This window comes from Leptonychotes weddellii, chromosome 14 (assembly GCF_054177405.1).
Source record: "Leptonychotes weddellii isolate Sample4059 chromosome 14, ASM5417740v2, whole genome shotgun sequence".
In the NCBI taxonomy this organism is placed as follows: Eukaryota; Metazoa; Chordata; class Mammalia; order Carnivora; family Phocidae; genus Leptonychotes; species Leptonychotes weddellii.
The window spans coordinates 60,991,285-61,006,151 of record NC_138382.1 but is presented as its reverse complement, the minus strand read 5'-3'; the positions used below and the strand labels follow the sequence as shown (position 1 = coordinate 61,006,151).

The 14,867-nt window shown below is 40.5% G+C and overlaps 1 pseudogene; it reads left to right on the top strand.

Annotated features, from left to right (window-relative positions):
* Window positions 1-2,267: 2,267 nt before the first annotated feature.
* LOC115941011 (large ribosomal subunit protein eL33 pseudogene) lies at window positions 2,268-2,688 on the top strand (annotated as a pseudogene).
* The last annotated feature ends 12,179 nt before the right edge of the window (window positions 2,689-14,867 follow it).

Sequence of the window (14,867 nt, the reverse complement as noted above, 5' to 3'; positions counted from 1 at the left end):
AATTTCAGGGGCCTTCCCAATGCCATTTAAGTGAACCCATTGGATGCTAACCTCTTCCACACACACACAAATTTATCAAGTCCAGCATAACTGGAGGAATCTATCACTTCAGAGAGAAAAACATACATTTTTTTTAATCTTTCTAATGAGACATCTCTTCAGATAAAACTGTAGTGAAAAAATGGCAGGAGTGAGATTTCAAGTCACAAATGGCCAAGTGCATACCTGTTTCATGCCTGAACTCGCGTCCTTAGACAGTCAATTCACCCCTCCAGGGTGCAAAATTTTAATAGTCTTTACTGACATGCGCACACTGGTGCTGGGGTGTTGGCAGCAGCAGGGCCGGGGAGGAGTGGATAGGTAAGAGAGGAAAGAAGTTATCATGTATCAGCCAGGCCTTATGCTATATGCTTTTTAGACAGAATCTCACTTAATCCTCACAGCAACAATGACATAAACATTATTATCTCCACTTCACAGATTAGGAAACTGGGAATCAGTCACATAATTATGAAGGGGTGAAACCGAGACCTCAAAAATCCTGGGTTTTTACTGTAGCAAAATGCACACTCATGTACAGGTGGGAGGGATGGCAACTTCCACAAGGGCTTAAGAAATAAAAGGAGAAGTTGAACTGAAGTAAGTGTAGTGATGTTTGGTATGCCAAGGACAATTATATTCTTGATTCACTTGGCATGAGCTGAATAGGGAGAGAAGACAGGGCTCTGTGCCTTCCAACCCTATCTTTCCTCTTGTCCTAGATGTGGGCTCCATGCGACTACAAACCAGTCCTTGCTGCCAAGTCACTTTTATGCTTCCAACCTCTGAAAGCCAAGCAGGGTATAACCACAGCCTGACAGAACAACAAAGACCCAATCCTCTTATCATATAGACCAAAAGACTGAAGCCCAGAGAGAGGTAAGGACTTATTCAAGAGCAGGCACAGAAGTATGATCAAAACCACAACTGGAACCTCGTGTTTTCCAGGCAAGGTTGGCCCTGGGGAATCAGCAGTTCTATGCCACACTTCCTCAAATGCTTAGTGTTCAAGTTCAGTTGCATCGTCCTGGGGATTCTCTAGAATTCCCCATACAAAGATATGTCAGTGAGGATAAAGTGCATATATTCACATTCAGGGGAGATAAATATCCATAACACTAATGTGAGGAATGACTGGCGAGAAACCAGAAGACCCATTATGAAGTCAGAATTCCAGGTTAGAAATGGATCTTCAGAAAAACCCTGGTTCTAGGCTGTTTCAAAGCAGGGGACCTGATGTGGATGGTGATGTCCACTCAGTACCTCGCTTTGTAAAGCCTGTGTCTCTCCATACAGCCAGTGTTCCCACTCTGGTTTAGAACTCCTTGACCTTGGGGTGCCTGGGTGGCTCAGTCGTTAAGCATCTGCCTTAGGCTCAGGTCATGATCCCAGGGTCCTGGGATCGAGCCCCGCATAGAGCCCCGCATCCGTCTCCCGGCTCGCCGGGAAGCCTGCTTCTCCTTCTCCCACTCCCCCTGCTTGTGTTCCTGCTCTCGCTGTCTCTCTGTCAAATAAATAAAATCTTTAAAAAAAAAAAAAGAACTCCTTGACCTTCCCATCAGAGAATTACAATCAGAGAACATGGATCTGCTTCCTACAACATACACTACTTTTGTGGCCATGAGAAAAATGTGCCCATGCCCTGCAGTCCTTGCCTCACAGGTTAGTGCGCTGAGCGCAGGCTAGATTTCTGCCCTGACTCTCCTCCTCCAGGCACTCCATTGCATAGCAACTTACACAACAATACTGGGCACTGGCCTTTTCTCTTCCTCCTTCAAAGAGCCCAGATAACTCAGGGGAATCTTTCTATCCATGTACTTACAACTGCGCACAGGATCTTATCAACAAATCAGGTGTGGGTGTAGGAGAGGGCGTTACTCAAGTATATGCAACTCTGATGGGAATTGCTCAGTTTTAATTGGAGTTTGTTCCACTTATTCCTCAATTAGAGTCTGAGAAAAAACCCACTTCAGCTCCTAATATTGGGGTCTTTCAGACTTTCCTAATTTAAAGTTGGCATGTGGGGCACCTAGGTGGCTCAGTCAGTTATGGCTCAGGTCATGATCTCAGGGTCCTGGGATGGAGCCCTGAGCAGGGCTCCCCGATCAGTGGGGAGTCTGCTTCTCCCTCTCCCTCTGTGCTCTCTCTCTCTCTCTCGCTCTCTCAAGTAAATAAATAAAATCTTTAAAAAAAAAATAAAGTTGGCCTTTTTTTTCCCACCATCTTGGAGTCTGTGGAGGCCTGCTGGGAACAGGACTCCTATAACGCCAAATAATGTCTGGAAGGCTGTGGTCCAAGGCCATTTTTGCTGGCTATAAGCGGGGTCTCCGAACCAGAGGGAGCACACAGCTCTTCTTAAAATCGAAGGTGTTTATGCTCGAGATGAAACGGAATTCTATCTAGGCAAGAGATGTGCTTATGCGTACAAAGCAAAGAACAACACAGTGACTCCTGGTGGCAAATCAAACAAAACCAGAGTAATCTGGGGAAAAGTAACTCGTGCTCATGGAAACAGTGGCATGGTTTGTGCCAAATTCCGAAGCAACCTTCCTGCTAAAGCCATTGGCCACAGAATCCGTGTGATGCTGTACCCCTCAAGGATTTAAATTTAAAGAAAAGTAAATAAAGGTGTAGATTTGTTCTCTTGTATTTTTGTTAAAAAATAATAATAATAATAATAAAGTTGGCATGTGATTCTTACCACCTTCTTATTGGAGTAGTGTCTGACATGCATAGCTCAAAGCACGCCTAGTGAGTGAAGGAAGGAAAAAGGGACGAAAGAAAAGGGGTAGGGGTGGGGGAAGGAGCAAGGATGGAGAATCCTCTGTGACAGAGATCATATCTATATGATGAAGAATACAGAATTCCAGGAGCAGCCTTGGGCCACGCTCTATTCAGAGAGTGGATGCAGGATTAATTTGGGCTCAATGGTACGCTGTGTGGCAATGATCTCCATATGTCTTTCCCCCTACCCCTAGTTTGCATGTCTGCAATTGCCAGACAATGCTGTAGTGGATGTGTTTGGCCCCCGAGAGATAAGAACGCATTGCTTAATAATATGCTTTCTGAGATTCTTCACTTGACTAGTGAGTACGTACAGCTTCCTGAAATGTAGGTTCCCCAAATGCACGGGTCACTCTCAACCACAGCATCAGCTACTGAATGGAGAGAATTATGAGAGTCATGGCTACCAGATTTAATGATGTCCGAAAACCCATTTTGGGGGCAGAATGATATGCTAAGAGTATAAACAGAAGAGACTCCTTGCAGCAAGTAGAAGTCATGTTAAGGGCAGTGCCCGGCCCCAAAGGAAATGGGCAAAGAAATGCCATTCTGGGGAAATCACAAAGCTCCAGTGCTTTGGCTTGGGTAGTGATGAAATGAGTTCTTGCTCATCTTATCATTGGCACTATCATAATCATTATCAACAATAACAACACCAACGTCAGCAAATATTTATTGGGTGCCTTCTGTGTAAAACTGTCAACAGGATCTTTGGGCCGAGGTTCTGAAAGACCTTCTCTTCTTTAAAAAACCTTCGAAGAGAGCCTTAAAAATAAGGAATATTATCAATTTTAGATTTATAGATTGAAGCAGGTAGGTTCCCATAGACTTTTTGAATAAAAAAGAAAATTCACTCCCCAAATTTGAAAGGTACCAAAGCGTAGACTAAAAAAGTAAGTCTCCCTTAGGCTTTAGTAGCCACCTTTTTTTTTGCATCCCACCAATACTCCACATCCTCCTATCCACCCTCTGCTTAGTAGCCATCTTTATTAGCAATAAATTTGTGTCTTGAAATTTTGTTTCATCTTAAGTGAGAATTTGTCATTTATTTTATGGCTCTCTCTCTCTCTCTCTTAACCTCTCTCCTTGCCTATCTTTTTTTTTTTTTTTTTACCTCCACTCAGCCCTCTGGGTCCCTAATTCAGAACTAGGTCTCATAATAGTGGATCAGAGCTGATATTAAGGATAAGGCAGATCGAGTCATGTACCATTGGGTGTCTTGGCTTATATCCTGGTTGCAAGGCTATGATCTTGACCTTTGGCCTCCTTAGGCCTGCAGTTCATTAGAAGTTATGGTCCCAGGCAGCAGTTAGCAGTAGTTAATTTTCATTCTCTTTTCATGGTGTCGAAGATGCACCACTATTGCTCTGGGTTCTGAGCTACGTCTGGTTCCAGTCTTCTATCTCATAGGCGTATTTTCAATCCCTTTCACTTTATAAAAGGCAAACTTCAAGCTGGCCCAGCTTTAGTCCTTTTTACTGGCTTGAGTTTCTGTTCCTTTTGGGGTTTTTTGCATTTATCTGGTATTTGAGCCTACTTATGCCTTTTGGTTTTCTTTCTTTATATTTTTATTATTGCTATGTATATGGAGCAAAGTGGGATTTCATGGTATAAATCCACTGTACCATCTTGATCTGAAAGTCTTTTGCTTCACATTAGAGTCATGACTTTTTTCTATATTTCTTAATTATTTTCCTAGAATTTCTCATGGCTTTTCTTTCTTCTTGATTTATCTGTATTTATGGTTTCCTCAAGTTTTCCAAGTTGTCAAAAATATTTTCTTTAATATTGGGCTCCCTTTATTTCTGTAAACTTTTGTCTAAGAGCCCTTAATCTTGCAGTTTCAATGTGGAGTACCTGTTCTATAGACTTGCTAATTACTTCATCCAGGAACTTCTTTTCTCTGTGTTTTTTTGAGTTAGAGTGGTACACTGTTTTCTGGATTCCATATCTCATCTTTCTTGGTCTGTTCTCTAAATTTGCTGGGGTATATCCTCAAGTAAGTTCTAAGAACAGTTACTTGGAAAGTAAAATTTTAGTCTTTTCGTGTCTGAAAAGATGTTTTATTCCCTTATCCTTGATTAATAGTTTGCTCAGTGTTGGATTATATATATATATATATTTTTTTAAAGATTTTATTTATTTATTTGAGACAGAAAGAATGAGAGACAGAGAGCATGAGAGGGAGGAGGGTCAGAGGGAGAAGCAGACTCCCCGCCGAGCAGGGAGCCCGATGCGGGACTCGATCCCGGGACTCCAGGATCATGACCTGAGCCGAAGGCAGTCGCTTAACCAACTGAGCCACCCAGGAGTCCCGGATTATATTTTGAAAATAATCTTTCCTCAGAACTTTAACATTCTGGAAGGACTTTATATGGAGGGACATGTTCTGGAAGTTGGCCCAGGGACATTCATGATCAGAAATAGGTGAGCAGTTCCTTAGGCCTCTGAAGGCCTGTCTTTACATCTGGTTAAGGTGCCATAAGTGTGAGAACATTAGAATGGGGGATATGTCAGGCTATCAGATGTCTCTGTGGGGCATGTTAAGGGCTTTGGATAATCTGGAGAGGTTGGCTAGATTCATTTTAGGACAAAAATAAAACACCCAGAAATGGGCTTCTCTGGCCTGAATTTCATTTCATTCATAACTGTTCCTGGTCAGAACAGTTCCCCTCTGAATTCTGCATTCCCACAGGCAAGCTCTGGATGGCTGGGTGGTCATAATCAAGCTCAGGTACAGAGCATCTGCATGTTTCCTGTACCAAACAGTTCCCAGTCATCACTGGGGCTGGATTGCTGAGATACCACAGGACAGAGGGAATGAGGAATAGAGAAGTGTTTGTACTGTTATTTCCCTTGTTTGTGAGATAAGGCATTATCTACCTGCCTGCCCAGTGCCTACAGGACAGAAACAAAAAGGTGGACCACCTTGTAGGACGTGAGGTAAGCCTCCAGGTCTATCTCAGTTGCTCCAAGCTTACTCCCTGAAATTAGCCCTCATGCTTCTAAGGCAGCCTTTAAAACCATTAACGCTCACTCCCACAGGAGGTAGATGTGGAAGTCAGTTATCTGTGCCTATATGAATATGATAACCCTATACCATGGATAAAAGTAAAGCTTCCAACAGTATGGGGGTGGGGAAGGCTTGGAACAATGGGAGTTCTCATGGCTTAAAGATGCAGCATGTTCTCTTTATTGAGGTGATTTGGATAAAATTGGGCTGATGAATTGCTCATAAAACAATAAACCCCAAGATATGCTAAATGCTTTTGAAAAAGTCCTATTTCCAAAACCATTGTTAAATTACTAGGTATCACATTTAAGCCTTGTTTGTCTATGTGGACCAGTAATCAGCCTGTGAGTCCTCAAACACAAATCTAACAGTTAAGCCAGTTTTTACTATACTGTGTCCAGGAATATCCATGTCAAGCTAGATTTTTAGAATAGGAGGATGTCCCCAAACAATATGTAATGTACTGTCATGGTTAGCACTTGGGTTGTCAAGTCAGGTTTCTGGGTTCTTCCTCGCTCTGTTACTTACTAGCTGGGTGACCTGGAGCAAGTTATCTGCCTTTATTAATCTTCAGTTTCCTTTTCTGCAAAATGTGATTAATACTGGTACTTAACCTCACAGATGTGTGGTGAGGCCTAAATGGGATAATCATGTAAAGTTAGCAGCATAGTGCCAGCAGAGAATACGTTTGTAATACAGATTAGCAGTTATTAATAGCTATTACTTTAGGAGGCCCTACTTTAGGAGCTTATCACTAACCTTATCACTAACCACTGGAAGATGATGGTGGGAGGGTTATCCAACAGTCCCAGTAGTCCAAGAGTGTTCTCAAAGGCCAACATGTACCATGGGACCTGGAGAGTCATGTTTGTTAACTGCTTTAATTGTAGGTACCCCAAAGATCCAGCTTCACGATCACCCATGTTCTGGGGTTGGTCTCAAGGTTGGCCATCAGTGAAACTGTGTGGCTATCTCTGATGGTGAGCCCAAGGAAGCTGAACTAATCTTGCACCAGGCAGAACTCCCTGTTTCTCACAGAACAGCTCCAAAATTGCCATAGATTTGAGAAGCACCTTAGTTTTAGGTTTGGAAAAGACATATAGTGATGTAATGGGAATACATTTCATTGTCATACACATTCATGCATGCAAAATGGGAATGACTTACTTATAACTCAACTTACTTTAGCTCTGGAGTCCTTATGGCACTGATGATGGAAAACCTGACTCTGTAATCCAAAGTAATCTTGGTAAATTCTATTTTAAACTCAATCTTTTTTGGATAAATGGTCAAATTAGTATTTTTTCCCTTCACCTTTCTCTGTCACTTTCTAGTGGTCATCTAAGATCTGGATGATCCGAGTCCTGGGTAGTCTATCACCCTGACTTTGGGGGAGAGTAATATGTCTTGCAGTCATTAGCAAACCACCCAATGGCTTCTGCTGAGAGGAAAAATCCATTTCCTGTGTAGTAGCTGCCCATTCCCACTATTACCATGCCAAACTGTGTGTCAGCTTGGCTTACCAGTCATCAGGGCTTCACAAGTCACTCTATACTCCCCTGTCCTGACCCAATGACTTGACTTTCAGTCATTTTTGTCTTCCTACTGGGGGCATGGGAAATTTTTCCCCCTTGATTTTTAAAAATTCTGGTAAAATATATATCACACAAAATTTCCATTTTAATCATTTTTAAGTGTACAGTTCATTGGCATTATTATTCATATTCTCATTTTAAAAAATATTTTATTTATTTATTTAGAGGCTGCACATGCAAGTGGGAGGAGGGGCAGAGGGAGAGGGAGAAAGAGACTCTCAAGCAGACCCTGTGCGCTGAGCACAGAGCCCAACATAGGGCTCAATCTCACGACCCTGAGATCATGACCTGAGCCGAAATCAAGAGTCAGATGCTTAACCTACTGAGCCACCCAGGCACCCCTCATATTCTCATTTTTGTGCAACTATCACCACTATCCATCTCTACAACTTTTTCTTCACCTCAACTAAAACCAATACTTATTAAACTCTCCATTCTCCTTTCCCCCAAGCCCCTGGTAATCACTATTCTACTGTCTCTGAATTTGACTATTCTAAATATGCCATATAAATGGAATCATATAGTATTTGTCCTTTTGCATCTATCTTATTTCACTTAGCATAATGTTTTATAGGTTCAATCCTATTGTAGCATGCATCCGAATTTTATTCCTTTTTAAGGCTGAATAATATTTCATTGTGTGTATATAACATATTTCACTTATCTAGTCACTTGTCAGTGGATATTTGGGTTGTTTCTACCTTCTGGCTATTGTGAATAATGCTATGAACATGATTACAAAAATTATGTGTGAGTTTCTGCTTTTAATTCTTTGGGGTATATAGCTACAAGTGAAATTGCTGGATCAAATGATAATTGTGTTTGCTTTTTTGAGGAACTATCATACTGTGGCATAGGAACTTTTGAAGGTTCTCTCACACTACGCAGGGGTGTGCAGAACACCAAGAAGCTGCCTCAGGCCCAGCTACCTGGTGACATTTAGCAATTGCTCCTCCTCAGTTCAGATGCTCTCCTAGAGACTAAGCCTTCACTATAAGGTGTGCCATCTCATCAGGCAACATTCTGGGGAGTTTGATGATGGTTCTCCTGCCATGACAGCCCCCTAAATCTCAGTGGAATAGCTAGCTGATGAGTTTCTTCAATATCCCTCTTGGGACTCAACCTGAAAAGTGTTAAGGATAGAAACTACACCCATAAAGACAAGTTCCTTTCATGTCCTCTCCAATTCTCTTTGTCCTGCCAAGTCCTGGAAATCTTACTTTCTTTTGGCTAGGAAAACTGCTCTTCCAGCATCCTATATTGTTCCAAAATCTGATAATTATGGTATAAACTTTATATTTGGATTTTGGCTCTTGGTTTTCAAAGACAAGTTTCTGGTTTTAAAAATACTTTCACTCTCAAACAGCCCAACTATTGCAATTTATAAGTCTGTGCTTGCAAGCCTGTTTTCTCTGCTATCAATTTCAACAGCCTACTTTAGAATTCAAAGCCAAGAATTTGACTTTTTGTTCTTGACTGTATAGGCCAAACCCTCCAGATCAGTACTTTTAGAAGTGATTGCTGCCATGCAATAGCTTGTTCAAGAAAGCTAGGAAGAGCATAGCTTGTTCAAGAAAGCACAAGGGTCAAAAGGAAACAATCTTCATTATCTCAAAATATTTTACAGCTGTTTGCTTGGCTGTACCACAGGTCATGGACACTAAGTGTGTTACTTAGTTACTAGGGGTATGAAACCAGTCAGCCAGAGAAGAGCCTGAGACAGTTTCTCAAAACCAGAGTATAAGAGAACATGAGAGAGCTCTGAAATCTGAGAACTCAGAGTAATAGGATACTCATCATCCTGGGATGAGGATCCTAACTAGGCAAATGCCAGGATCCTAGGTAAATACTGCTGGCATTGAGAGCTGGTACTGGCGACTGACTTTGATACACTCTCTATGGGCTGGCTAAATCACAAGGGCCAGAAACAGGGTAACACACAGCATGGAAGTAAACTACCTTACATCCTAAAATGTTCCTAGTACCTCTGTATATAACATCTTAGCCCAAAAGTCCCCCTAAAGGGACTCAGCAGGACATACTTTTGATGTACTTATCCTTTGATTATCTAAAAGTACTTATTAGTAGGTTATTGTTTAGGAAGGAATTTTCTCAATAGATTATGTGTGGATGTGGGGGGCGGGGAGAGGGGGGGAGAGAGAGAGAGAGATTGATTTTAGGCACAATTTCCTTTGCTTCTTTATTATACATACCAAGGAACAACAATAAAGCCCAATTCTGAATCCCACAAGCACAACCACAGAACCATAAAATTGTTGAAGGTTAACAAAAGTTGATTATACAAGACAACTGTGATTTGATTTTTGGGGTTTGTTGAAGTCTAGTCTTTATCCCTGCCCTTAACTTGTCGTGGCTTTGGCTTGGTCACATTGTTTCAGTGCTCATGTTCCTTCACTTGCAAAATGAGGTTAATTATAAGGACCAGCCTCACTCCCAAAGTGGTTTGTGGTTGTTGACTGCTTTAATTAGCAAGTCTTTTAGTACTAAGGATTTATCAATATAAACCATCTATACTCTTTACTGGTAACTGTATGGGTGGGGATATAAATATCACATATCTGAAGGTTTTGACAAAAAAAAAAAAACCATGTGAGGGTCACTCTCCTTCAACAAGCACTAGTTCACAAGAAATAAATGTTTCATTTATACACTGCAGACACTTAGGTATCTCTCCATGAATGCCCTCCTGGGAAAATAAAAATCTTAAATCTCAGGACACTAAAAATGCAAATTAAGTTCATCATCTTCATAATTTTAGTCTTTGCCATTCTTGTAATGTCTCCTGTGGCTTTGGTGAATCCTACCAGGCTCTTTGTTTCCAAACTTCTCCATGTTTGCAGAAATCAGGTCATAGAAACAGGGACTACTTTTCCCAAGCAGATGGAGACACATAAACTCTTTTTTTTTTTTTTTTTTGACACATAAACTCTTTAAAGTTAATGGGCACTCATGTGAATGTCCCATATCATGTGATATCAGAATGGCCAACAGACAATGTTCACTTAGCACCAATTTTTGTCATCCGAAGGTTCACAGGGTAACCAACAAACAAAAGAGGGAAAGGACCATTATGTGCCAGCACCTACTAGAGCTTGTGCATACCTGATCTCATTTATTTCCACAACAACCCTAGGAGTACTTTGCATTTGAAGAAACTTAATATTAGAGTTTAAGAACCTTCTTCCTATGACCACACAACTATAAACTGACAGAACCAGCATTCAGACTCAGACCTGTAGGACTCCAAACCCAGGTTTTTCCTGAGGTAATATATGAAAAGTATTAATAACAGTCCCTGATTTATAGTAAGTCCCATGTAAATGCTGGATATTCTTTAAGTCATTATTACACATTACAGTGTTTCTCAAGAGTGCTCCCTCTTTCTTCTGACAATGATTCCCATGTGCTGGGACAAATGTGGAGACACTACTTGAAGATGACTTCATTCCGTAGGGGAAGAAAATTTTTCCCTTCTTCCTTTTTAGGTTCTTTGGACTGTCTAATAATTAAATTGATATAAGACAGATTAACAGGAGAAAAACAAATTTAATTTTGTACATACAGAAGCCCCAAAGATATATGACACTCAAAGGTGAGTAGAGCAGTTGAGGCTTATATGGTATCCTGAGTTAAGGAGTGGGATAGGGGCCTGGGGCTTCAAAGGGAAGGAGGGTAATTCACAGGACAATAAGAAGATATGTTTGGTAATTAGATGTTTGCCCTGCCCTACAGATAGGTCTATTAGATAAAAAGTTATCTCTGGTAAAAAGGAACCGTCCTGTACTGTCAGTGGGAATGTAAATTGGTGTAGCCACTATGGAAGACAATATGGAGGTTCCTCAAAAAATTAAAATTAGGGGCACCTGGCTGGCTCAGTTGGTGGAGCATGCAACTCTTGATCTTGGGGTTGTGGGTTCAAGCCCCACATTAGGTGTAGACATTACTTAAAAATAAGATCTTTGTGCCTGGCTGCCTCAGTCAGTACAGCATGCGACTCAATCTCCAGTTCATGGGTTCAAGCCTCATGTTGGACATGGAACCTACTTAAAATTAAAAAAAAAAATTAAAAATAGAAATACCATATAATCCAGCAATTCCACTACTGAGTATTTACTCAAAGAAAATGAAAATGTTAATTTAAAAAATATATGCATCCTATGTTTACTGAAGCATTATTTACAATAGCCAAGATATGGAAGTAACCCAAGTGTCCATGGACAGATGAATGGATAAAGGAGATGCGGGGGTGACTGACATCTTGCTATTTCGAACAACGTGGATGGCCACAGAGGGTATTACATTAAGTGAAATAAGTCAGACAAAGAAAGACAAATACCATTTTTCACTTACATGTGGAATCTAAAAAACAACAAATTAATAAACAAATAAAACAGATGCATAAATACAAAGAACAAACTGAGGATTGCCAGAGGGAAGGGATGAGGGGATGGGCAAAATGGGTAAAGGGGAATGGGAGATACAAGCTTCCAGTTATGGAATAAATAAGTCAGCATAGGGAATATGGTCAATGGTATTCTATGGGGACAGATGTTAGCTACACTTGTCAGCATAATGTATACAGTTGTTGAATCACTATGTTGTACACTTAAAACTAATGTAATATTGCATATCAACTATACTTCAATTTTAAAAAAGAATACATTTAAAAAAGTTATCTCTGGTAATAGCTCTTTTTCTGGGCCAGCCTCCTTATCTAAATTCTTTTAGGTATTTGAGAGGTAAAAGTTTTTCTTGAGTCTTCTGGGTCTTAATTGACTTCAGCTCAAAATAATCCACATCTTGATTATTTTGTGGCACCTTCTGCTCCCCTTCAATTTCCAGATCCCATTCATACCAGGAATTTGAGAACAAGTATTTGTCCAATTTATAGGTGAGGACACCGTGTTTCCCACTTAAAAAGCCAGTTTTCAAAAGTTGTTTGAAAGTACGTCTTCCGGGGCGTCTGGGTGGCTCAGTCGGTTAAGCGTCTGCCTTCAGCTCGGGTCATGATCCCAGAGTCCTGGGATCGAGCCCCACATCGAGCTCCCTGCTCAGCGGGGAGTCTGCTTCTCCCTCTCCCACTCCCCCTGCTTGTGTTCCCTCTCTCGCTGTGTCTCTCTCTGCCAAATAAATAAATAAAATCTTTAAAAAAAAAAAGAAAGAAAGTATGTCTTCCTCCTATCATATGCCCTTCCTCTGACCTTTCTGTCAGTTGTGAAGTTGATGACATTTTTTTGAAGTCCCCAGAGGGCACTGGGCTGGCTGTCACAGGTTTACCTCTTTCTACAACCTTATGAAGACACGATTATGTCTTGTGACATGCACAGTCCATACATCTAAAGCATTCAGCATGGATACACAAATTTATGAATAAGGCAGACTTGTTCTTGCTTTGCTTGGGGGAGATATGAAAAGCCATGTGAGTGCCACATAGGATAGAATCAAGAGTACTTTCACCACAAAAAAGAAATGGTAATTATGTGACATGAGGGAGGTATTAGCTAATGCTTCAGTGTTAATCATACTGTAGTACATAAATGTATCAAATCAGCATGCTGTACACCTTAACCATATACAATATGATGTCAACTATATCTCAATAAAAAAAGAATCAAGAGTACTTTATTAATCTACAAGCTATTCGGCATAAAACTTTATGAGATTTCAGATTAACATTCTAATTCTGTTGATTTTTACACATCAGATGGGGGCATAAAGTTCCTTCTCTAAAGGAAAATAGGAAAGACAGACTAACCTTTTACATAAATGCTGTACTGGGAACTCAAAACTTTTGTGGGAACTCAAAACTACATCTGTTTTGCTGCTAGGATAGAGAGCAGCTGAAGTTCAAGTATGTGTGAAACTAGTTTTAATGTTTTATTCACTTCCTATTCTTGTAGATAAGAATGAGAAAAAGTGGCTGGAATATTGAAGGAAACATTAAAAAACTTTAGGGAAAGTGGGTTGAGGAAAGAAAGTGAGAAAGTAGATACAGAGAGAGAAATTCTCCAGAACTCCATCCTTCACTTGTGAAATCCTGAATATGTTTACACAAAATGTAGTTTATAATTAGGGTGACTATATTCCCTGTTTTGCCTGGGACAACCTCAGTTTGTTCCTGTTGCCATGGTATGATTATTAATTTGCTTCTTTCGTTCTCAAAAGTGTCAGATTTAGACAACAAATTTTATGATCACTTTATTTATAATCTAATCTCCAAAGTTCTGGTTTCATGTCAGTGTAGTATTTTTTAACTATCGAGGATTACATTTCAGCAAGTCAAAATTTGTATTTACATCTAACCTTCCTCACACACAGGTGATTACATAAATGTTGGCACCACTCTAAAAAGGTTCTGGCAAACATTTCTGAATTAGCTGAATTAATGTAAGTTAAATAGCTGTAGTAGAAATTGGAGAGCACATACTTCCCGATCATATAAAATGTTCTGTTTCCTTAGGTAGTCATAGGATATCCAAAGTCAAATTATGTAGAGGGCTATTTAGAACTGTTTTTTCTTTTTTGGTCTTGCCTTCTGTCTTCACACCTGACTGGTTGAGATAGGATGGTATAAGAGTTGAGAATACATAGTCCTATTCTGTAAAATAGATGTGTCTGCTGGAATAGAGTGGTACTAGATCAGAGCTCAACCACACAACATAGCTCAGCAACAACAACAAAAAATGAGTAGTAGTAGACAGAATGCTTCAGCAATCCTCATTAGACAAAGCCTACCTGCCTGCCTGGTATCTGCCTCTTATTGTTAGGTGGTCCTCACAAAGCAATTAGTTAAATCTTTCAGCATTCTTACTTCAATCCAAGATAGTTTTACCAAATGGCCAGATCAAATTACTGTTGGCTAACAGGAACCTCAGCACATATCAAAAATCATGGGGTGATTATATTACAAGGTCCTTTAAATTCCCTCAATTCTGGATTTAGTGGAAGTCTCCATAATTATAGAAATCAAGCGTGCCTGGGTGGCTCAGTTGTTAAGCATCTGCCTTCGGCTCAGGTCATGATCCCAGGGTCCTGGGATCGAGCCCCGCATCGGGCTCCCTGCTCAGTGGGAAGCCTGCTTCTCCCTCTCCCGCTCCCCCTGTTTGTGTTCCCTCTCTCTCACTGTCTCTCTCTCTGTCAAATACATAAATAAAATCTTTAAAAAAAAACTATAGGAAATCAGTAATAGGCCACCTAAAGGCTATAGAACATTGTTTTCTTAGTTTTTCCTAACCAGAGTTTTGGATTATTTTCTCAGAAATTACTCAAAGGGTGAGTGTGCTGCTAAGATTCTACGCTGAATTCTAATGTATGGGGTTTTTCTCCCACACCTAGCAATTTCTGATACCAGCTGGGTGTCCTACAACTTAACTCAATTCTGACACTATCTACCCAAAGATAGCATCAGATCCCAC